We start from the raw sequence: 23,413 nt of genomic DNA, 5'->3' as shown, positions 1-23,413 counted from the left end.
TTGCGAAAAGACGCATTTGGACTTCACCTTCCTCCTCTCGCGAAAAGACGCATTTGGACTTCACCTTCCTTGTCTCGCGAAAAGACGCATTTGGACTTCACCTTCCTTTTCTCACGAAAAGACGCATTTGGACTTCACTATTCCTCCTCGAGCAAAAAGACGCGTTTGGACTTCAACTTCTTCCTCTTGCGAAAAGACGCGTTTGGACTTTACCTTCCTCCTCTCGCGAAAAGACGCGATTGGACTTCACCATTCCTCCTCTCAAGAAAAGATGCGTTTGGACTTCACGATTCCTCCTCTCAGGAAAAGATGCAATTGGACTTCACCATTTCTCCTCTCGCGAAAAGGCACAATTGGACGTCACCATTCCTCCTCTTGTGAAAAGATGCATTTGGGCTTCCCTGTTCCTCCTCTCGCGAAAAGACGCGCTTGGATTTCACTATTCCTTTTCTCGCAAAAAGACACGATTGGACTTCACTATTCCTCCTCTTGCAAACGAAGCGATTGGATTTCACTATTCCTCCTCTAGCGAACGGAGCGATTAGACTTCACTATTGCTCGTGTGAAACATGGTTGGATTTGTTTTGCTCTGATTTATACTTTCGTTCAGTGTCACATTATTGTCTTGATTGCATTTCATTGCTTGATCATAAGTTATGTTTTGCATTTTAATACATGATCATAAGTTATGTTTTACGTATCATTTTGCATCTTGCCCCTGAACTACGTAGGTGTGATTCCTTGCAACGGGATACGTAGGCAACCCTCGGGTTTAACCAATTGTGTGGGCATTTGTTCGTTTTTGCCAAAGTCTTACGATCTTGTCAAATGGGTCATCTTCGGGCTTTGACATTCACTCACGTCATAAAATGACTTCGAGCTCTGTCAAAGAGGGGGAACTGTAGACACCCCAATTTTGACCGCTCGTAAGGCTTAGGTGCTTGATTCCGAGCACTCGATGATGATGATTACATTGAGTCAGTGGTTTAAATTCTTAATAAAAGAATTCAAGTTCGAGCTCTAAACAATTCCAACCTGCCATACCCACTATATTTCTACTACAGAATTTCAGTATTGCATCTTGTACCAACCTGCATTGATTCTGAAAGTAAGAAATAGTGGAAATACACTGAAGTCCGGCCGGACCTTAGTAATATGGCCGGACACACCAAGGTCTGGGCTGACATCTTGACTTTTCAGGCAGTATCAGCAGTGTTCTGCCAGCTGCCCAATTCTGTAGATATTTTGATCAAACCTGCTTGGGTGCTTGGGGCCTATAAATAGCAGGGTCCAGACTGCTATAAGGAGGTTGAAAAATATATATAGAATTTGGTTAGAGGTTGAAAAACATATATAGAATTTGGTTAGAGAGATCAAATCAATATCAAGTGAGTTAGAAATATCAAGAGTGAGTCAGAAATATAGAGAGTTAGAAAAGATCAAAGCTATCATCCTTCTTGTTCTTCCACAAGGCTTGAAGATCTCATATCATCCATACATACCATATAAGAGCTTGAACTTGAACTTGATTTGAGAATTGAAAATCATACTCAAAGTTGAGGGTGCTTTGGAATCAAGTTTGATTTACAACAAGAACACCTTCTCTACAAGAGATAAAGCTTTCTTGCTTTTATTTCAATCTTTGTTCATCTTTTTCTTGTGTTTTCATACTATTTTTGGACTGTTTTGAGGGTTGAAACTTGTGATTAAAAGATACCCAAAGGTGGAAGGGTTAATCCCCCTTGCTTGTGCCTTACTCCGAGCTTAAATCCTTGTGCTTCCCACTTGTTTTCGTCAACTTTTACCACTGTTTTGGGGCTGATTTGGGACTGTTTTGGGATTGTTTTTCAACATCTAAACTATGTGATTTGAAGTTGTAAAAGTGGGGAGGGATTAGCCACCCTTCTTCATACTTGTACTAGCTTTAATCTCTCTATGATTGTGCACCTTCTATAGTTTAATTTCAGCACTATTGTATGTTATTTAGGGGTTGTTTAATTTATTTCAATAAGTTTGTTTCATAGATTATGTTTGTGTTATATTAACCAATTAATCAACTTTGGATAATCACCTCTGCAACCTCCCTCCATTCTTCAATTGTTTTGATTAAAAAGTTGTGAAAAATTAAGATTGTGGTTCAAGTATAAAAAAAAAAAAAACTTTTCTCATGCTTAATGGTTTAATCTCTTCGGAGGTTCACTACCAAAGGCATAAAAACTTTCTTAAACTAAAGTACAATAATTTATTTTTCAGTTCTTTTTATCATCAGTGAGTCTACTTTTAAGGAATTAATTGACCCTTGGAAATCACCAAGGAAAGTGTCATTATCACTTATTATCAAATTTGGATTTCAAGCCATTATCGTTCACTTTGGGTTTTTCTAAGTTATTATCATTCTTCTGAGTTTGACTAGTTCTTGTTGAGCATCTTGGGTTTGACTTGAAATCCCTAACTTGTAAATAAGTTTGACTCTTCCTTTATAATTTCCTCCGAAGAAAATAAGGTTTATTTCCTCGAGTTAAGTCGACACTTATTTTCCTTTATTGTATTTTGAACTTAGTGGATGTAAACATCACCGTGGACTTAATGGATTAAAGAAAAGGAAAGGTAATATAAAAGAGGCTAATAAAATTGAGTTTAAAATGAATCAACCAACATAAAGAACCAATATGATTCATTGAATTCAGTCAGACGTTATACTGAGTTTATTGTGTCAAGGCGTGTCTTACATCAATTCATTATAATTTGATGAATCTTGAAGCGTCTCTACTCGAATTCACTTCATGATAGGAGGGAGGGGTGGTTATTATGCATTGCATTTATTGATCTTTGTCCTATCTTGCCCAAAATCATCATGCAAATCAACTTGCAACCATTGATGGTTTGGGAACCGAGTTCGCTCCTCTCTTGAGTATTTTCTATGATAGAGAAGGGTAGAAGAGACAAATATGGCTAGGAATACCCTATCTACACTGTTTCACCTCAGGCGCAAAAAACAAATTTCCGCAAAGAAAACAAGGTATGATTGGATTTATTTGGGACTCAACTGAGTCACATTTTGGGTCAGCAAGGCTCCAATAAATTGAAAAAAAATACACTTTTTGTCGAAAGTAGTGACTAGGGGTGAAACAGAACAAATTCCAGTAAGGCAGACAAAGTAATTCCTGAGGAGTATTGCGCAATCATTACATATTATTTGTTGTAATAAATTTGACAGCCCCCCTTTAGTTATTATTATTCATTTGGATTTGTAATAATTATTTTTTTGGACACTTGGACATTCGGATCCTCCTGTGCAAGGGCAGAAAAACTTGTAATAATGTGTATGTCTTCCAACCCCACGTCTTTCTCCCTTTTATTTACCAACTTATGATGGTTAGTTTAAGGAAATTATGTTTAATTTAGCATACTCATGTTTGCATCCATTTGTATTGCATGCATAAAAGTTTGACTCATCATATTATTCAAATGTCAAATTCATGCTCTTTACTTGAATACGTGCGCTATCACATGCCTGGAATTGACTCGCATTCCATGCTAGTAGCCGAGCTTATTAATTGCATATTGTATGTGTTGCATTAGCCGTATTACATAGTTAGGATCATGCATTTTTCTAACTAGTTTCTTTTTTGGCTTGGAGTATGAGGTAAGTTTTTTATGCTTTAGCATATTGTATAAGTGTGATTGTTGTCGTATCAAACATACTGCCATGAGGCTAAATGCTTAATTGTTAAACTACTTGAATGCCTGTGGATGAAGGCTATTCACTGACATTGGGATACTTTGATTAATGTATATATATGAGATCACCTTTTCAAGTGATACATATGCAAAACACTTGTTTTTCAAAACAAACATGAAATCAAACGTTCCAACTGTTAGTGAAATTAGTCTATACTTGTATGTTAAAAATAAAATAAGAACATATACTGTACATAAGAATCATATCATAATTAGTAGAGGCCGATCTTTGATCTGGTGAGTGGGGTGCTCATTATTGACCTTCCCCTCTCATACCTAAGTTCCTGAACCAAGACACTTTGGTAACGACGGACTAGTGGCCTTTGGCACGAGTCACGGGTTTCCTAAATTTTCCAAAATAAATATTTAGGTGGCGACTCTAAAATCTGGCAAAGCAGTCTGTTTTTGGCATTTGATTCAAACATCGATTTTCCAAAAGAAATTGCCGGATTTGGACTCATTTTGTGTTTCCACTATTTCACATTGCACTTGTGAAATCAGATTCAGAACCAACACAAGTGGAGTCCGAACTGTAAAGGGTATTCATTCTTCCGAAAGGGGCCACAAAAAGCCGAGCTACACATATTCAATTATTTTAAGTTTTATTAACAAATATATGTTCTTAATAGATAAGAAAATGCAATTAAAAAAAAAATTGTACTCTTATTTTATCATTTCATTTTATTTCTTACATGTATTCATAGAATAAATATTAAATGTATGTATAAGGTATATAATAATATTTTTAATTTTTTTTTTTATGCATGTAACAACTTAAATCCTAAATTTTTAAGAGATATTTATTTATAAATCCCACTTAAAGGACTTATAACCCAATAAGTCCATAAAGTTTTCTCAGGTTCCGCTTAGTCCTATATATTTAGACTTGTATCCCATAGATAGTCCTTTTTTCCTTATTTATAATTTTTTGGGACTAATGTACCATTTATTCTATTTTTGATAGAGTATTACACACAATTGTAATCTACTTGTTTTTTTTTTTTTTTTTTTTGGACAATTTTAAAATTAGTGGGTAGGTTTTTTTAAAAACTAAACATATATTATTAAATTATAATATGGACAAGAAAATATGGTTGAAAAATAATGCATAAAGAAACTTCCTCTCATACTCTCTCCCATGCTCTCTATCTCTCTTTAACTTGCCCATTTAAGAATTGGGGAAAATCACAAAACAACAAAAACCCAAAGAGATGAATTAGGTGATGATCATCATAGAAAAAAAACAAAATAGAAGAAACCCAAATGGAGCTCATCATCATCAGTCTTCCATTGTTACAGTTCCAAACCTTGTGTTATTCCATTGTTATGGTTCAAAACTATGTGTTTTTCCATTGTTGTAGTTCAAAACTTTATTTTCTTCCATTTAGATATCATTGGGGCAAGGTTAGCACCGTTTTCGTTTTGCAACTGCGTATAAATATGCATTGGTATTAATGTATGTTCAGAATTATTCAATAATTTATTAAGGTTGGATTTGACTTTTTATTTTGAGATGGATTGATATGGTATTTTATATCAATGTATATATATGCTTATTGATTGGGTATTTTTGTGATGTGAATGTAAACATCCACTAAAGTAATTGTTGTTGCAGATTATCAAATTTTAATATTTTGCATTTGGTGATGTCAACTTCAACATTAGAAACATGTGATTATTCTATGATGTGCAATGTAAATTGATGATTGTATGATTGTTGTATAATGTGAATGTTCACGTTCACATATCATTGATTATTGTATGAAGTTTCATGATTTTTACATGATTATTACATGATGTGAATGTTCACATTAGTATAGTGATTATCACATCTTTAATGAATGTAATATTCACAATTAGATATAGTCATACAAGTGAAAATAACAATGTGATATTTTGGTCACAACATATTGTGCATCTTAATAATATAACATAGAGATGTGAATGTTCACATCAACATTACATGTACCACAATGCACACCAAGTCAATGGTTATATGCACATAATAACAAACAATTACTAACAATGTGAATGTTCACAGTATCTCTATAATACCAAAATAACATGACAACATTAACTATACATTACTCACAGCAAATCACAACTAATGTTAATATTCACATTGAAAAATAGTCATACTAGCACAAACAATGTGAATGTTCACAGTGTATGGTTCTTTGAGGGAATATTATTTATCAGCATCATTTGTAATATGAAAGTTAACATTAACATTTAGTGAGAGATTTTTCAAAGTAGACTATTTAAGGTTTTAAAAATGTGACATATTTTTTTATGGAATAAAGGATAGATTTTCTCCATAGAATTAGGGAGACATTTTCTTTATGGAACAAGGGAAAGATTTTATCCCTAAAATGTAGAGATTCTCCTTGGAATAAGGAGAGATTTTCTCCATGTAAAGATGAATTGTTGTTATTTTTTTACTGTATATTGTTTCAAAATGGAAACATGCACAAAAAGTTGAAAGGGTAATTTAGTCATATTATTCTAAATAGGACCTAATGAAATATTAAGAAAGAAGATGGATTAAATGGAATATAATAATTAAGAATAGGACTTTCTGAAAAATGACCCAATTTTTAATTTTATTAAACAAAATCTTAAAATTTTAAATGAGTATTAATTTGAATCATTAATCTAATTTCATTTATTAAACTGACAAAAAATGAATAATGTAGTCCTTTTACACATTAAATTAGGAAATATTTTGTCAATGCACAAATTTTTTCGTGTCCTCTACTCTTTTTGTCTTACAATACTGTTGGTACTACTAGTTGCACCAATGTGTACCCCTTCCTCTCCATCCCTAACCACACCAACCTCTTCGTTTTATAGCCTGTACTTAGGGGTGTAAAAATGGACAATGGCCTGAAACCCGCCTGCGGCTTAGGGTGGGCCCGATCTTGTTAGGCTCAGGCCTGAACCCAGATCGTGACCCTGGATATGGGCCTAGGCCATCATTTTAAAGTTATACCCAGCCCATGACCTGGCCCGCCCAACTCGACCCGGTCCAAAACAATTTCGCCCCACAGGCGGCCAGACTCGTAACCCAAACCTCCCCCCCACACGACTCTATGCATCCAACGGTCAAAATTCAAATATAAAATAAAATAAAATTGAAATGGTCATTTGACCGTTTTACTTTCAACGGTCCAAATATTTTTTTTACACAAATTAACCCACTTCCTCCCAAACTTCTATAAATATCCTGCTCTCCCATTTCATTTCTCACAAACAATTCTCTCTTTCAAACTCTCAATCTCTCTCAACTCTCTCAATTAATTTGGAAGTCTCATCCCTAAGTAACAATTACAATTATGTAAAAAGAAGCTTTTATCAGAAGAAACTAATTTTTGTATCACATTCGCCAGTTAGTAACATTAATTAGTTGAATTAAATTTATTAGTTACTCATTTTTTTTACTTTAACTATTTTTAATATATATTAGTTGTTATTTTTTGCTTATTATTTAAATTAATTGTTAGTTCTTATATATTATTTTACTTAATTACTATGGATCCTAATATTCCTAATATTTATGTCGATATTAATGCATATAATACACAACATGAATATGCTGATTCTCCTTCTAATGTACCTAATATCCCTTCTGGATCATCATCTAGGGGCATAACTAGTAGTGTGTGGAATCATTTCGAAAAAATATCCATAAATAATCCAAATGGTACAATTACATTTAAAGCAAAATGTATATTGTGCACATTTCCTTAGTGCTATATTTGTAAGGGGTACTAGTCATCTAAAAAGGCATGCAAACAAATATTTACAAAGTCAACAATTTGATATTACAAGTCAAATGCAGTTAAGGGTGTCATCAACTGGTCATTTGCAAATATTTTCATATAATCCTATACGTGCACAAAATTCTGTAGTTAATCATATTATTAAAAAAGAACAAACTTTTTGTGACAATTCGTTTCAGGTGACCACTCGAGCGGTGGAAATACTACTCGAGCATAGATGAGGTGCTTCTAGTAGTTTATTTTGCAGGTCAAGGGACCACTCAAGCAAATAAATGGTCGCTCGAGCGAAGATAAGGGGGTCCCCAATATCCCATTTTGCAGGTAAAGATGTTAAGAGGCCTCATTCACCACTCGAGCGGCCTGTGTGATATCAGCCACTTAAAAAGTGACTTTTAGATCATTTTCTTCACTCTTTCTTTTCTCCCTTCTTTCCTCTCTCTCTAGCTCCAAAAACACTACCTTCTTCTCTCTAGAAATCTTCCATTTCTACCTAGATTCACAAACCTATTGCATGCAATAGTTGAAGTTTGAGTTAGGACAAAGCTTTCTACCGGTTGAATTGGAATTTCACAAAGAGTTCGTTGATCATCTAACTTTTTGGTCTTGAAACTTGAGGTATGACTACTTTTATCCCTTTATCTCTTTGATTTGGAGAAGATTATGTGGTGTTACCATGACATGGTTGAGTTGATGGAAGTTGAAGTTATAAAATGTAGCTTTTCTTATAGAAATAGTATTTTCTCTAGAAATTTTCTTAAGATTTCTACTTTTAGCCATGGATTATGTGAGTTTTTGATGAAAATTAATATTATATATGTTAAAGGGACAAAAGCCTCAAATCTTACAAAAACCCTAATTTTGAATATGTATTGATTGAGACTTGTGAAATTAGAACCTTTTAAGATTTTTCTTGAACTATGAATATTGTTCCTCATTGTAGACACCCCATTTTTGACTGACCTTAAGACTCGGACATCACCGATTGAGCGCTTAGTGATGTCGCACATTGTGCTCGTTCAGAAGTTTCAGAGTCCCGGCTATAAGCCTTGCCTCTGGACTTTCGGACTCTTTTGTACCTTGCCTCGGTTTGCGAACCGGGTCCCGTTTTCTCCGTTTTCTCTTCCCAAAGGGAGGGAGAGGTCTCGTAGATCATCTCTCAGTGGCCGTAGGCTACGTTTCATGGTCGTAGGCCATTTTTTTTTCCCGTTTGGAGCCCGGTTTCCAGTTTTTCGGAGCTGTCGGCCGTGTGCCTCGGTTCGGGACCGCTTAACCACCTCCGTTTGCTCTGGTTTTTGGCATACGCCTTATTTCCTCCCTTTTGAGGGACACTGTGGTCCGAGGGACCAACTTCGTGGTCGAACGCCACTTCCGGTGCCTAACAGCCTGTTTTCGGGGCCCCGAACTGCGTGTTTCGGCCCCCGAACCTCCGTTTTGCATCCGTCTTGGTTCATTTTTGGTGGAGACCTTATTTTCATTGTTAGAAAGGTTGAAGGAGAGTGGGAGGCCAGCAATTTTTCTGAAAAACCAGCTTTTTTTGGTCAAAAGTGATTCAGCATAAATCCGGGAAGGAGGAAAACATCTGCGCGGCTTCACCAAAACGGGCATAACTCTTTACACAGGATGAATTAAGATATGGGGCCACCACCGTTGGAAAGCTTACTTCCGGGGCTTCATTTTTCACTCAAGAATCTTCTAGAGCCAAGTCCGGACGAGGGAGATATGGTTGGTTGAAGTAGGGGATCAATCCGGTTGGACCGAATCTGCGCGGCTTCACGGAAACTGGCATAACGTTTTTCACAGGAGGAATTTTGATGCAAGGTTTGCGGCATTGGAAAGCTAACTTCAAGGGCTACATGGTTGACCAGTTTTAGGGCTTGACCCTTTTGACACCTGGTCGGCCGGCCACTTATACTGGTCGGCCTACCACTTGCCTGGTCGGTTGACCACTTTGGCCCTTTTGAGCTGGCCGGCCATTCTTGCCCCTATGAGTGTATTCCAGCTATGCCAGCTATTTTCCACTGGATCCACTGTCCGAGATTTTGCCTCTTGTTTTGGTCCATTCAAATTGGTTTTTTCCCCCATTTTTGATTTCAAAAATAAGCTTAGCCTCTCTCCCTCTATATAACACACTCCACCTCCATTGTTAAGGGTTAGAAGCTTTTGGGCTGGAATTATACATACATCTCCATTTATCTCTCTCTTTTGGTGCTAAAAGTCCATATTTCTTGCATATTTTCACTACAACCCATAGCACAACACCTCCACTACTCATTCCAGAACCTTGGAGGCTATTTTCAAAGGTTAAAAGTTCAAAAATTTGGACCAAAAGCTTCTAGAAAGCTTCTCTTCAAGGGTGAGTCCCTATTTCCCCTTTTCTTGCCTTATTTTGCATGCTATTTTTGCATGATATTTTAGGCTTGCTTGTGAGCTGTTTTGGACTTGGTCACAAACTGTGAAATGCCTTGTTTTTAGCCTCTCTTCAACTTTGTTGAAGGGCTCTCCTTTGTTTGAGGTCAGCTGCTACCACTTGCCTGTTGATCCCTCTTTTAGGCCTTTTTCTTGCATGCTGATTTAGCCTCACTTTTGTTCATTTTTGAGACTTAATGTAAACTGTAAAGTGCTTCATTTTGAGCCCATCTTCAACTTTGTTGAAGGGCTCTTCACTTTTTGGGGCCAGCTTTTGTCCCTTGTCTCTATACTCTCTTTTAGGGCCATTTTTGCATAATAGTTTAGCCGTATTTGTGTTTGTTTTTGAGATTTGTTATAAACTAAAAAAAGTTTTTTTTGAGGCCCTCTTGATGTTTGATTAAGGGCATTTTCTTTTTTGAGGCCATCTCCTTCCTTGCATGCCTTATTTCTTCATGTTTTGAGCCATACATGTGAGCATTTGCATTGGCCTTGTTTTGGCCTTCTAGACACTGAAATCTAGTGGATTTTCAGTGGCTAAGACACTGTTTTGAGAGCCAAAATTAGAGGGGGGTGACCCTCTCTCTCCTTCTCTTGTTTGGTGGTCTTTTTGGCCTTCCAAAGAGACCCTATCTTGCATGCTTTGAAGCCACTTTCCAGGGTCAATTTGGTGAGTTTTGAGACTACCGTATTTGATTTTCATAGTTTTTTATTCCATGCTAAGTGTCCACCTTGTATGTGCTTAATAATCCGTTGCATGGCCCTCTAAAGGAGCTCATCATTTTTGCATGTGTTGGCTTCATTTCAGTGGTTATTTGGGCCTATTTTCACATATTTTATTCACTGATTTTTTCTGGTTTTGTGAGATTACATTTTCTTCATATACTTGCATTGTAAACCATGTTTGCTAGTCAAGATTGCATGCTATTTTTGTCCACCATGCTAGCATCTTTTCACCATGATTTGAACTAGAAATGTTCATGTTTTGGGACTGCCTTGGCTCTGTCTTCATGCTTCATGATCAAATAATGCATGCTTTGTATAGCTATAAGTCATTCCATGTGCCTAGTTTCAAGTTTCGGGTTTCATCTCATGCATCGGGTGCCATTTTTCCATGTTTCGGGGCTATTTAGCATCATATTTCAGTGCTGGAATTTGTGAGTTTGCATGCCATCTTGCATCCCTTGCCATGCCTTGTTAGAGTTACATGTTATGCCTTATGTTCGGTCCTCGGTTTGCGTGCATGCGTGCACGCATTTTGAGAGTCTCATTTTCACCTAATGGCTACTGATGTGAGTGTGGCTGAGGTCCACTCATGTTGGTGTAAGTCCATTATGCATTGTGTATGCCATTTTATTTCATAGCATTGCGTATGCAAGGTTGTATGTTAGAGCATTGTGTATGCCTCGTTACATCGTGCATTGTGTATGCCATTTCATAGTATTGTGTATGCTAGGTTGCATGTTAGGATTGCATTCATGCATGTCATGCATATTGCATAGTGCTTGGGATAGAAGTTAGCCCAAGCACGGGAAACGAGGGACGTTTCGTACTCCGAGTGACGGAACGCGCCTCAATTCCCTGTCGCCGACATTCCGGATTATCCATGATGGAGTCTAGGCCTTGTTGTGTCCATATGTGCATTCATTTCATATTGAGTCATGCAATTCGACTTCTCGGCCATCATGCATCGAGATGCGTGATTGGTGGCACGAGGATCGAGGACTACACTCCCTGAAGAGTAGTCATGCATACATATGTGAAAATACTTTGCCATGCCCCTTTGTTGCTCTCTGTTGCAGCAAATTAGAAATCGACAGCCTTCCGGAGCTTGACACGCATTCCAAGAATAATTGCAAACAGAGGCAAACCGGGGCATCGGAGTGGATTTTCACGCAAGGCAACTCAAGCATGCATCATCCATCATTCGAAACAGAGCTGAGGCAGTCCATGGATTTGTGTGCCAATTTACTACTTTCCTAGATTAATTTGTTAATTAATTAGGGTTTTGTAATTATTTGGACTGTAATTATTTATTCGGGACTGTATTATTTATTCGAACCCTCCGAGCGAGGGCACAACTGTAATAAGTGTGCGTGTGTGTGATGTATGTCTTCCAAACCCACGTCTTTCTCCCTTTTATTTACCCGCTTATGATGGTTAGATTAGGGCATGTTTCAATTAGCATACAGTATGATAGCATGTTTTCATTTATTCGTCTGTTTTGCATGCACCAGGCTCGACGCATCATACTAACCGCATTGTATTTTCAATTCCAAGTTGAATACATGTTAGCTGTAGCATTTCATATGCCATGTTTAGAATAACGGAGCCTGCTATAGTTGCATTTTTGCATGTGTTGCATTAGGCATTTCTGTATAGTTAGGATCATGCATGGATTTCTAACCTAGCTTCTGTTTTGGCTTGGAGTACTCGGTAAGTTTTATGCTTTAGCATACTTGTATGTGTGTGATTGATTGCCATGATAGCATGCTTACCATGAGGCTAATTGCTTATGTGATATAACTGCCTGAGTGCCTGTGGGTGAAGGTTGGGTTATTTGGATGGGAACGATTCATTAAATGCGAGTTTTAAGCCCACTAGATAGTGGCAAAATCATGTTTTTTTCTTAGCCCACCCAAGGGTGGAAAATCCACGTCTTAGCCTACTTGCGGGTAGCACCATCAAACCACTTTCAAAAATAAACATGAAATGTTTTGTTCCAATTCAGACGATCCAGTCTATACTTGTATGCTGTGCGCATCACATAGTAAATCTAGGCTAATAACCGGGGTAAGAACGCATAATGTTTTCAAAAATAGATATCATGGTTAGTGGAGGCCGATCTTTGATCGGGCGAGTGGGGGTGCTCATGAAGTGACCTTCCCTAATCGTACCCAAGTTCCCGAGCCGAGGCAACTTTGGTGATGACGGACACGTGGCCTTAGGCAAATGAGTCAGGGTTTCCTAAATTTCTCCAAAATAAAATATTTAGGTGGCGACTCTGTATCTGGCAAAGCAGTCCATGTTTGGCACTTCTTTCAAAATCTGTTTTCTCAAAACGATTTGCCGGATTTGGACTCTTTGGTTCAGATTAAGAACCGTGAAAATTTGAGAGTCCGAACTGTAGTGAACCCAATATGAACAGAACGGGACCTCATTCCTCCCGGGACGTTCGGGGACGTCTACACTCATTACTCCATTAAATTTCTTGAGTGGTGTACAATTACCCTTTACCTAAAGAATGTATAAATACATAGAAATCTTGGAAAAGTTGTTTAAGGGGAGGTGGTAAATAGCATGTGAGTCTAGGTAGGGAGTCAGTTTTTGAAAGGGTTGTATGTGGTTGATACCCGCGGCGAGGGGGGGGGGGGGAAGTTTAGGTGCTTAATTGCCCTTTCTTGAGCTTATTGCAGAACGAATGTAGGAAACTATTTTTGAGTGTCCACTGGTCCTGCTATATTGTAGTCGAAAAAAGTGAAAAAATGGATGATTTTGGGTGCCCATTTCCTGCCCTATTAATAGCTGACAAATGTGGAGATGCTTTGGATATAAACCTATGTATATATATGTATTGAGACTCTCTTTAGGGACTTCATGGTATATTTACCCCCTGATGTTGAATTGTGAAATTATGAAAGTTATGAATTCATGTATTCTTTCTTAAATTAATATTATGAGTTGAATTAAATATGTTTGGTTGTGATAATGCCATGTGAATTTTTGAATAATTATATACTTTATTAAAAGTATTTCTACCGAGCATCTAACTCACTCCTATCTAACATTTCAGGATTTGGTGATGTGCCACCACCTTAGTGAGAAAGATGTGAATTTTTTGTGTTGGTTGGAACACGAAAGCTCACGGATGTATTTTGTCAAAGCTCCGAGCATATGTATTTTGGGACCGCGAGTCCATTTTGTTATAACAAGATGTGGCCTTGATATTTGTAAGTCTATAGGGCATTTTCATATTATCTCCTCTAACTTCTTGAACTATGCTAATGTTGATGTAACTAAAAGTTAAATATGAAATTTGTACTTTTATTTTGTATTTTTTAGATTATAGATCAATATGAGAAATAGAGTGCTAGATTAATGTTATTAGTTGAAGATCAATGATTTGGAGTTAAACAAATTATGAGTAATGTTTTCATTTAAATAATTTGATGGCGTTATACTTTTACTACTAGCGAATGTCCCAATTTTTTACAAATGGTTTACAAAAGTTTTATACCTCAATATCAAAATTTTTCAAGAAATACTACTAGAAATAGGATTTTAAAGAAATTTGTGCATTTTAAAAATGAATTATCTGACATCTTCAAAACTTTGAATAGAAGAATTTGTTTAATATCTGATTTGTGGTCAAATAATGGTTTAGAATATCAAAGTATTTATTAATAATGATTTGAAATTAAATAAGAGAATTATTTCATTTAGATTAGTTGAACTTCCATATATTGGTCATTCGCTTGGTGTAGAAATAAGAAATGTACTATATGAATAGGCTTTGCAAAATAAAATATTTACCATTAGTTTAGATAATGCAACATATTATAATAAGACTATAGCTCATTTACAATCAACTTTATAATTACTTGTTAATAGTGATTTATTTCATGTTTGTTGTTGTGCTTATATTTTAAACTTGATTATTAAAGAAGTTATGCATATATATGAGGCTGATGTATTGGTTATAAAAAAAATGTAGTTGTTACTATTAGGTCTTCTGCTAATCGAATTTCGGAATATAAAAAAATTTGTCAACGAGAAGGTATGCCATTTAAAAAATTAATTTTAGATATAGACAGCAGTTGGAATTCAATGTATAATATGTTAAAAAGAGTTTATAAACAAAGAAAAAGCAATAGATTTATTTTTTATAACAATATCAATAGATGGAGTACTGACTCTTACAAAACCTAATTGGCCCCAAATAGCCTTATATAAAAAAATTTCTAAAAGTTTTTGATACTGCAACAAAATTATTTTCTTATATATATATATATATATATATATTCCTACTTCACCATTTGTTTTACATGTGTTAGCAGAAATAATGAAAGTTTGGCAAAACATATCGATAATGAATATTATGTAACCCACTACAACAAAAAGAGTCTTTGGAGATGAAAACTAATGACAAAAATAAATTGTATCACGAACGACGTACCTTTTAGTGAAGAAAATAATATTTCGTCTCCAAATGTACAAGTTTTAGCGAGAAAAATAAAATTTCGTTACCAATCTACATATATAATAAAAAAAATTAGGTGACGAAATTATTTTTCGTCATTATTTTTATTTTTTTGTCATCGAAGATTTTCCTGCTAAGTTTTTTGAATGGCGCCAAAATTTTAAGACTTTTGATGAGGAAAAAATTGGTCACCAATTATAAAATTATTAGTGACATATATATTTTTGTCACTAATAATTTTTAATATTTTAATATCATTTAGTGAGAAAAATATTTTCGTGGTCAATAATTTTGTCTTTTGGTGAGAAAATAATTTTGTCACCAATTTCGGAAATTAGGCACAATGAAAAACAGGCTACTAATTTTTTAAAGAACACTTTGGCTTCTGAACATAGAAATTTGTAAGCTGCAAAACCTAGTAGAAAAAAGGGAGAAGAGAGAGGGTTCGAAGGAAAGATTGGTTTGTGCGGTGCGGAACTTTGACTTGGAACGGTGCTCTCCATTCGGCGGCGAGACTGGTTTGGCGGCGGCGACGATTGACGGTTCTATTCTTGTGGTATGTTTGGATTCCCCCCCTCTCTCTCTTTCTCTGTCTCTCTCTATCTGTCTCTCTCTCTGTCTCTTTCATATTCACTCCATTTTTGAATTTCCTCTTCAAAATTCCCAAACAGGCCCTGTGCTTTCCCCCCCACCTCTCTTTTTCTCTCTCTAGATTTTTTTCATTTCAATCAGTCTCTCTATAGGTACAAACCCTTTCTGAATTTCTGATTTGATACTCGAATTTCATTCTCTGTCATATATGTCTTTGCTAATTTTTATTAGGGTTTTATAACTGTTCTTTTCGATTCACATGTCTTGATTTTCTTCTTGTTGGGTTGATTTGTGCTAGTAAGCGCTTGTGAAAGCCAAATATTTGATTGGTGCTGCATTACCAATTCTAGGTTTGCCTCGCTTTTTAGTGGGTTTGCTTATTTGTTCGTGTTAATCTAATCTTACCTCTAGAAAATAGGCCCAAGGACTGCATTTGTGTCGAACGAAGAAGATTGTGTATTGGGGTTGTGGAATTTGGCCATTTACGCAGCTTCCATTGAATCATTGTTTGCTTATTTTTTGTAAAGAAGGTCAAAAGATACCTTGATAACTTCAGTTTTTCTTTGAATTCGATATTTTTTTTAGTGGAATTCTTGTGATTTTGGGTTTGTTTCAATCTCGTTCTACCTTGAGTCAATTAATTGATTCCCAAAAGCAGAGGATAATGCTTAGTACCTCATTTTTATTTGAATTTTAGTACTTAATTTCTTAGCTTACTTAAGAACTCTTGCATGACCCACTAAAATGATGATTAATTTGTTGCCTACTTTATGCTTTTGGATTGCTATTTTTTTATTAAATTAGAAAAAAATACCATGATCAAAAGGGCTTCTCAATTACAGGACTTGGCTTAGTGATTTGAGTCTCATGAGCTGCACCCCCCTTCACTTAGAGGTATTTATATGTATGTATGTTGTATACAATGTTTGGAGCTTAGCCAATATGTCACTAACTTAAAATGCTATATTTCATCTTTAGTTAAAAACATCTTTGGGTCTCGATATGATTCATATAACTTGGAACAATTAAAGTCCATCCATGTAAGACATAATTGATTCATTATATTTCTAATGGGCATGCCTTTTTTGGAAAAATAAAAATATCCACAATTTGGCTTCTCAACAAGGAAATCAATATAAATCAGTTTCTTAAAAGATATGAATCTCTAGGTTTCATGAGTTTGTTCTCATAAGATGTGAAGTTTTCAGTCATTTAGGAGTTCAGAACCATTCAGACCATTTCCACTTTGAAAGAAAAAGTACCTGAATTTGATATATTAGTGATGCAGCAACTGCTGGAGTATTAGCTACTCTGTCTGTGGACTGTGATCTTGGTGGTTGGCTATTGTTGTTGATCTGTCTGTGGACTGTGGCCTTGGCTGCAGCTAACTGTAGTGGCTTTGGCTACAGTTGGCTGCTGTAGCTACTGCTGTTCTGCCTGTGGTTGCACTACTGCTCTGCCTTATCAAAAGATCCTATTGTTTAGAGCAAGTTCTAAACATGTCTATGCATTCCAGAATATATATACATACATTTTTTGGAGGGATATTTCCTAAAAACCATCGAGATGAGATTCTTTTTAGAATTATGGAGCAACTTGATAGTTTTAATGATCAACATAATGTTATAGAAAGTCGACCAACTCAATATTAAATTTATAATATTTTCACAGTTTCAATGGAGTGAGATATCTAAGTGAACCACCTGTTTTTTTCCCCCCTGTTGTCACTATTGAAGATTGTTCCACCTGACTGGTAAATCTAGCAACTCTCTCAATCAAACTTTTGACATGTGTTTGTTAGTGGCGTATGATTGTGCCATTAGGATGGTATGTTTGGTATTACAATGGCAGTTGGACTGGAATTAAACCATTAGTTTGAGAAGAAAGGACTTTAAATTAAATGGAGTATGGAGTCATAATCACAGAGTAATTAGCTTGATAGAGTTTCAATCTCTATGACTTGAGATTAGCTATGAATCTTTAACCTTTAAATTTTGAATTTTCCAACTGATTCATGCTACCTCAGTTTAGAGAATTTATGAAAACTATAGTTCACCACATCTCTCAAAGCATCAAGTTTTGGTTTAAGCTAAAACCATGAGTTAGGAGTGACAAATGTAATTAGGATTCTCAAGATATGTCAGATAATTAAATTTCTATCAAGTCAGATCATGCATTGGATAAAAATTATAATTAACTTTAGATTTAAATCCTTAGTGCAACTTTTATGTTGCTTTTGCATATTTATGCTCTGCTTCGTATATTCATCATTTGCATAATATAAGATTTTCATTTACCAATTTATGTCTTGCTATTACTAAATTGGTTGTGTATTTTCACTATTGTCTTTCAACTCTAAAGATTTTCTTTTGCACTGGTATAGGTTATGTTGTAACTAGTTCTCTTTGTAGGTGCCATACCTCCATTGTCTTATACATCGGAAGCTTGCAGTTCATGATTTTCTTTCTTGTTCCTTCATAGTGGAGGTCGTTGAATTTACTTGCTTTATCTCTATGTAATTGATATTATTGATTTGTAATCTGCCAAGGTTTTCTTCTTCTTTTTTTCTGTGCTTTATTTTCTTGCTTAGTTCACCATGTTATTCAATGAACCCTCTACATTTTGATACTATTGCCAAAATCCAATTTGGTGAAAGAGATGAGGAAGACTCTTCTGGGACATCTTATAGTTATTCTTGGAAATGATGGCGTGGGAGCTCATTTCATGTTGTTGCATCTTTTGTCCAGGGTATAAGGCTTGTCCTCATAGTCACCGTTCTTGTAATTTTATATAATGTGTTCTGTGAAGCCCATACATCAGATATTATACCTTTTTATAATTCTATTAGAGCAGTTCTTATTCCAAAACATTTGATCTCGAATTTGTGTGTTGGATTTATTACCTTTGCACATTTTTTGACACAAGTAACACATTTCTTTATAACAGGTGTATGCCAGGTTTGACACACTTGCAATGGGGAAGCATTCACTAAATCTTACTGGTTCTAACAAGGAAAGTGTGTCTATTTTTGGCAATCGTCTTAACCTTGCTTTCGAAAATCTTCTACCTTTCACTTCTTGGTTAGTATATTATGTTTCTATGTTAATTTAGTAGAAGATTTCTTTTCCAACTAGGGTAGAATAAAAAACTACTTTGACATTTAGGCACAAAAGGTCTCGGGAAAATAGTAAAATAAGCATGTAAAGGCCCAGGAAACATCACAAACAACTTGAGATGGAGCAACATAAGTTGTGCAAACTTACCAAACAAGCATGTGGCTCCCCGATTTAAAAACTACTTTGAAATTTGCACTATTCCAACACTTAGGCACGAAACTAAGTCAAACAATGTACTTTTCCAACACTTAAGCTTGATAATAGGCCATCGGGGGCTAAAATTGTGTAACAGTCACGAGAAGACGTGGGGATCACCTCAAACACCTTGGGTGGGACTAATGTGAGTTAATGAAACTTATGGAACTAACATGGGACTCTCGGATTGAAAACTAAGTAGAAAAATGCACTTTTCTAACACTTAAGCTTGAAAATAGCTCATCGGGGGCAAAAATCGTGTCACCGTCATGAGAAGGCCCTAGAGAACACCTCAAACATTTTGAGAGGGACCAATGTAAGTTACGAAAACTTATGGAACTAGCATGGGACTCCCGACTTGAAAACTAAGTCAAAAAATGTACTTTTTTGACACTTAGCTTGAAAATAGGCCGTCGGGGATCAAAATCGTGTAACAGTCATGAGAAGGTCTAGGAAACACCTCAAACACCTCAGGAGGGACCAATGTAAGTTGTGGAAACTTACGGAACTAGCATAGGACTCCTGGTTTGAAAACTAAGTCGAAAAATGCATTTTTCTCACACTTAAGCATGAAAACAGGCCATCAGGGGCCAAAATCATGTAACAGCTACGGGAAGTTCTGGGGAACACCTCAAACACCTCGGGAGAAACCAATGTAAGTTGTTGAAACTTACGGAACTGGCACGGGACTCCCGGTTTGAAAACTAAGTCGCAAAATGCACTTTTCTAACACTTAAGCTTGAAAATAGGCCATTGGGGGCCAAAATCGTATAACAGTCACTAGAAGGCTTGGGGAACACCTCAAAGACCTTGGGAGGGACCAATGTAAGTTGTTGAAACTTACGGAACTAGCACGGGACTCCCAATTTGAAAACAAAGTCGAAAAATATATTTTTCTAACACTTAAACTTAAAAATAGGCCATTGGGGGCCAAAATCGTGTAACACTCACGAGAAGGCCTAGGGAACACCTCAAAAACTTCAAAAGAGACCAATGTAAGTTGTGAAAACTTACGGAACTAGCACAGGACTTCCGGTTTTGAAACTAAGTCGAAAAATACACTTTTCTTACACTTAAGCTTGAAAATAAGCCATCGGGGGCCAAAATCATGTAACAGTCACGAAAAGGCATGAAAAACACCTAAAACACATCGGGAGGAACCAATGTGTGTTGTGGAAACTTATGGAAGTAGCACGGGACTCCCAGTTTGAAAACTAAGTCAAAAAAGGCAATTTTCCAACTCTTAAGCTTGAAAATAGGCCATCGAGGGACAAAATCATGAAACAATCATGGGAAGGCACGGGGAATACCTCAATCACCTCGGAAGGGACCATTGTAACTTGTGTGAACTTACAAAACTAGCATGGGATTCCCGGTTTGAAAACTAAATCTAAAAATCCATTTTTCCGACACTGAAGCTTGAAAATAGGCCATTGGGGGCCAAAATCGTGTAACAGCCACGAGAAAGTTCAGAGAACACCTTAAACACTTTGGGAGGGACCAATGTAAGTAATGAAAACTTACAGAATTAACATGGCACTCCCGGTTTGAAAACTAAGTAAAAAAAAATACACTTTTCAACACTAAAGCTTGAAAATAGGCCATCATGGGACAAAATTGTTAAACAACATGAGAAGGCCCGGGGAACACCTCAAACACCATGGAAGTGACCATTGTAACTTTTGTAAACTTATAGAACTAGCACGGGACTACCGATTTGAAAACTAGGTCGAAAAATGCATTTTTTCAACAGTTAAGCTTGTAAATAGGCCATCGGGGGGCCAAAATCGTGTAATAGGCATGGGAAGGCCAGGGGAACACCTCAAATACCTCGGTATGGACCAATGTAAGTTGTGAAAACTTACGGAATTAGCACGGGACTCTCAGTTTGAAAACTAAGTCAAAAAAGGCACTTTTCCAACTCTTAAGCTTGGAAATAGGTTATCGAGGTCCAAAATCATGAAACAACCACGAGAAGGCTTGGGAAACACCTCAAACACCTCGAAAGGGACCATTATAACTTGTGTAAAGTTACAGAACTAGCACAGGACTTCCGGTTTGAAAACTAAATCTAAAAACGTATTTTCCAACACTAAAGCTTAAAAATAGGCCATCTGGAGCTAAAATCACGTAACATCCATGAGAAAAGCCTGGGGAACACCTCAAACACTTTGGGAGAGACCCATGTAAGTTATGGAAACTTACGGAACTAGCACGGGACTCCCAGCTTGAAAACTAAGTCAAAAAATGCACTTTTTCAACACTTAAGCTTGAAAATAGGTCATCGGGGGCTAAAATCGTTAAACAACCACGAGAAGTCCTAGGGAACACCTCAAACACTTCAGAAGTGACCATTGTAACTTGTGTAAACTTACAGAACTAGCACGAGACTTCCGGTTTGAAAACTACATCAAAAAATGCATTTTTCCAACACTTAAGCTTGTAAATAGGCCATCAGGAGCCAAAATTGTGTAATAGGCATGAGAAGACCCGGGGAATACCTCAAACACTTCAGGAGGGACCAATGTAAGTTGTGAAAACTTACTGAACTAGCACGGGACTCCCAGCTTGAAAACTAAGTCAAAAAATGTACTTTTTCAACACTTAAGCTTAAAAATAGGTCATCGGGGGCTAAAATCGTTAAACAACCACGAGAAGGCCTAGGGAACACCTTAAACACTTCAGAAGTGACCATTGTAACTTGTGTAAACTTACAGAACTAGCACGAGACTTTCTGTTTGAAAACTACATCAAAAAATGCATTTTTCCAACACCTAAGCTTGTAAATAGGCCATCGGGAGCCAAAATTATGTAACAGGCACGAGAAGACCCGGGGAATACCTCAAACACTTCAGGAGGGACCAATGTAAGTTGTGGAAACTTACGGAGCTAGCACGGGACTCTAGATTTCAAAACTAAGTGGAAAAATGCATGTTAAATTGCATATTTAATTGATAAGATAATAATTGTCTAATTTGCATCTTTTTTTCTTTTTTCTTTTTTTGTGTTTTTTTGTGTTTTTTGTGTGTGTTTTGTTTTGTTGAAGATTCGAGATTAGATATGGACATGTTGGGTAATTTGGAGAGCAAAAGCTAGCTCATTTTGTGTTTTTATTCATATTACCTTACATGTGTTTTGGTCGCGTTATAAATTTTATATTTTTGTGGGTATTACAAGATATGTTTGGTAATTCGTACTTGATTTTATATTTTTATGGATATTAGTAAACATGTTTTTTTTGGATATTAGGAGACGTGTTTGGTAATCCACATGCGGTTGATATTGTATTTTTGTGGATATTAGTAGATATGTTTTTTGTGGATATTAGGAAACATGTTTGGTAATCCGCATGCAGTTGATATTGTATTTTTGTGGATATTGTGTTGAAATTTGACTGTGGTGTTTATGAAAATAAACAGATTTTTGTATTGATTTGTAATAGATATTTTATTGAACAGGTTATTGAAATGCGCAGGGAAGTTTTGGTGAAAAGAAAAATTTTAAATTGAAAATATTACCCTCATTTTAAAATTTTTAAAATATTTTTAGTGACGAAAAAAAATGGTGCTATTAGTTTTCAAATAACATGACGAATAATTTTGTCACTAATGATATAGTACCAAACAAATAATTTTGTCATATTTGCTTAATATTTTGTTGCTAAATTGAAATATTTGGCGACAAAATGTTTTTTGTCATTGAAGAATTTTCTTTTGTGCTCATTTTAGTGATGAATTTTTTTGTCAACTTAATCTATATCATTGGTGAGGATAAATTTTGTCACTAAAACCTATTTGGTGATGAAATATTTCGTCGCCAAAACAATTAAAATAAAATCTTGCCTAATTCTAGTGACGAAATTGATGTTATAGAGGACGAAAAATGCAACATTTGGAGATGAAAAATTTCGTCGCCAAAAATAAAAAAGAGGCGACAAAACTATTTTTCATCACCAGGTACTTTCAGCGACAACATATGGGCAACAAACATGGTGACAAATTTTTTTTTTTGTCACAGATCTCTTTGGTCACAAAAATTTGATGTTTGGAGACAAAATCAGTCTATCAACAAATTCCTTTTTTGTTGTAGTAACCATTATTACTGCATGAAAGAAAAAATTGATAAATATTTTGATCCATTGCCTCATTTTTAGGTTTAGGCATAATAATTGATCCTAGGTGTAGAGAAATTGGTTTACAATAATTTTTAGGACATATTTTCACTAATCAAAAGCAATTTACCCGTATTATGAACATATGCAAAACATTATTTAAAGAATACAGGGCAGCTGCATCTGCAAATACACTTATACACACTACACCAACAACCTCATCTCGAGGCAGAAGATTAAGTGTTTTTCAGTAATGAAAAGTATAAGAATA

General features: G+C 35.9%; 1 long non-coding RNA gene across 1 annotated transcript; it reads left to right on the top strand.

Moving 5' to 3' along the window:
- Positions 1-15,498: 15,498 nt before the first annotated feature.
- Positions 15,499-23,033, top strand: LOC114306691 (uncharacterized). Its single transcript, XR_014338203.1, has 4 exons — positions 15,499-15,685; positions 16,563-16,614; positions 18,132-18,800; positions 22,078-23,033. It is a non-coding gene; the product is annotated as an uncharacterized LOC114306691 (long non-coding RNA).
- Positions 23,034-23,413: the final 380 nt, after the last annotated feature.

This window comes from Camellia sinensis, chromosome 1 (assembly GCF_055761805.1).
Source record: "Camellia sinensis isolate YWXY chromosome 1, ASM5576180v1, whole genome shotgun sequence".
NCBI classification, from domain to species: Eukaryota; Viridiplantae; Streptophyta; class Magnoliopsida; order Ericales; family Theaceae; genus Camellia; species Camellia sinensis.
The sequence above is the reverse complement of the archived record's forward strand: the minus strand, read 5'-3'. Positions and strand labels throughout refer to the sequence as shown.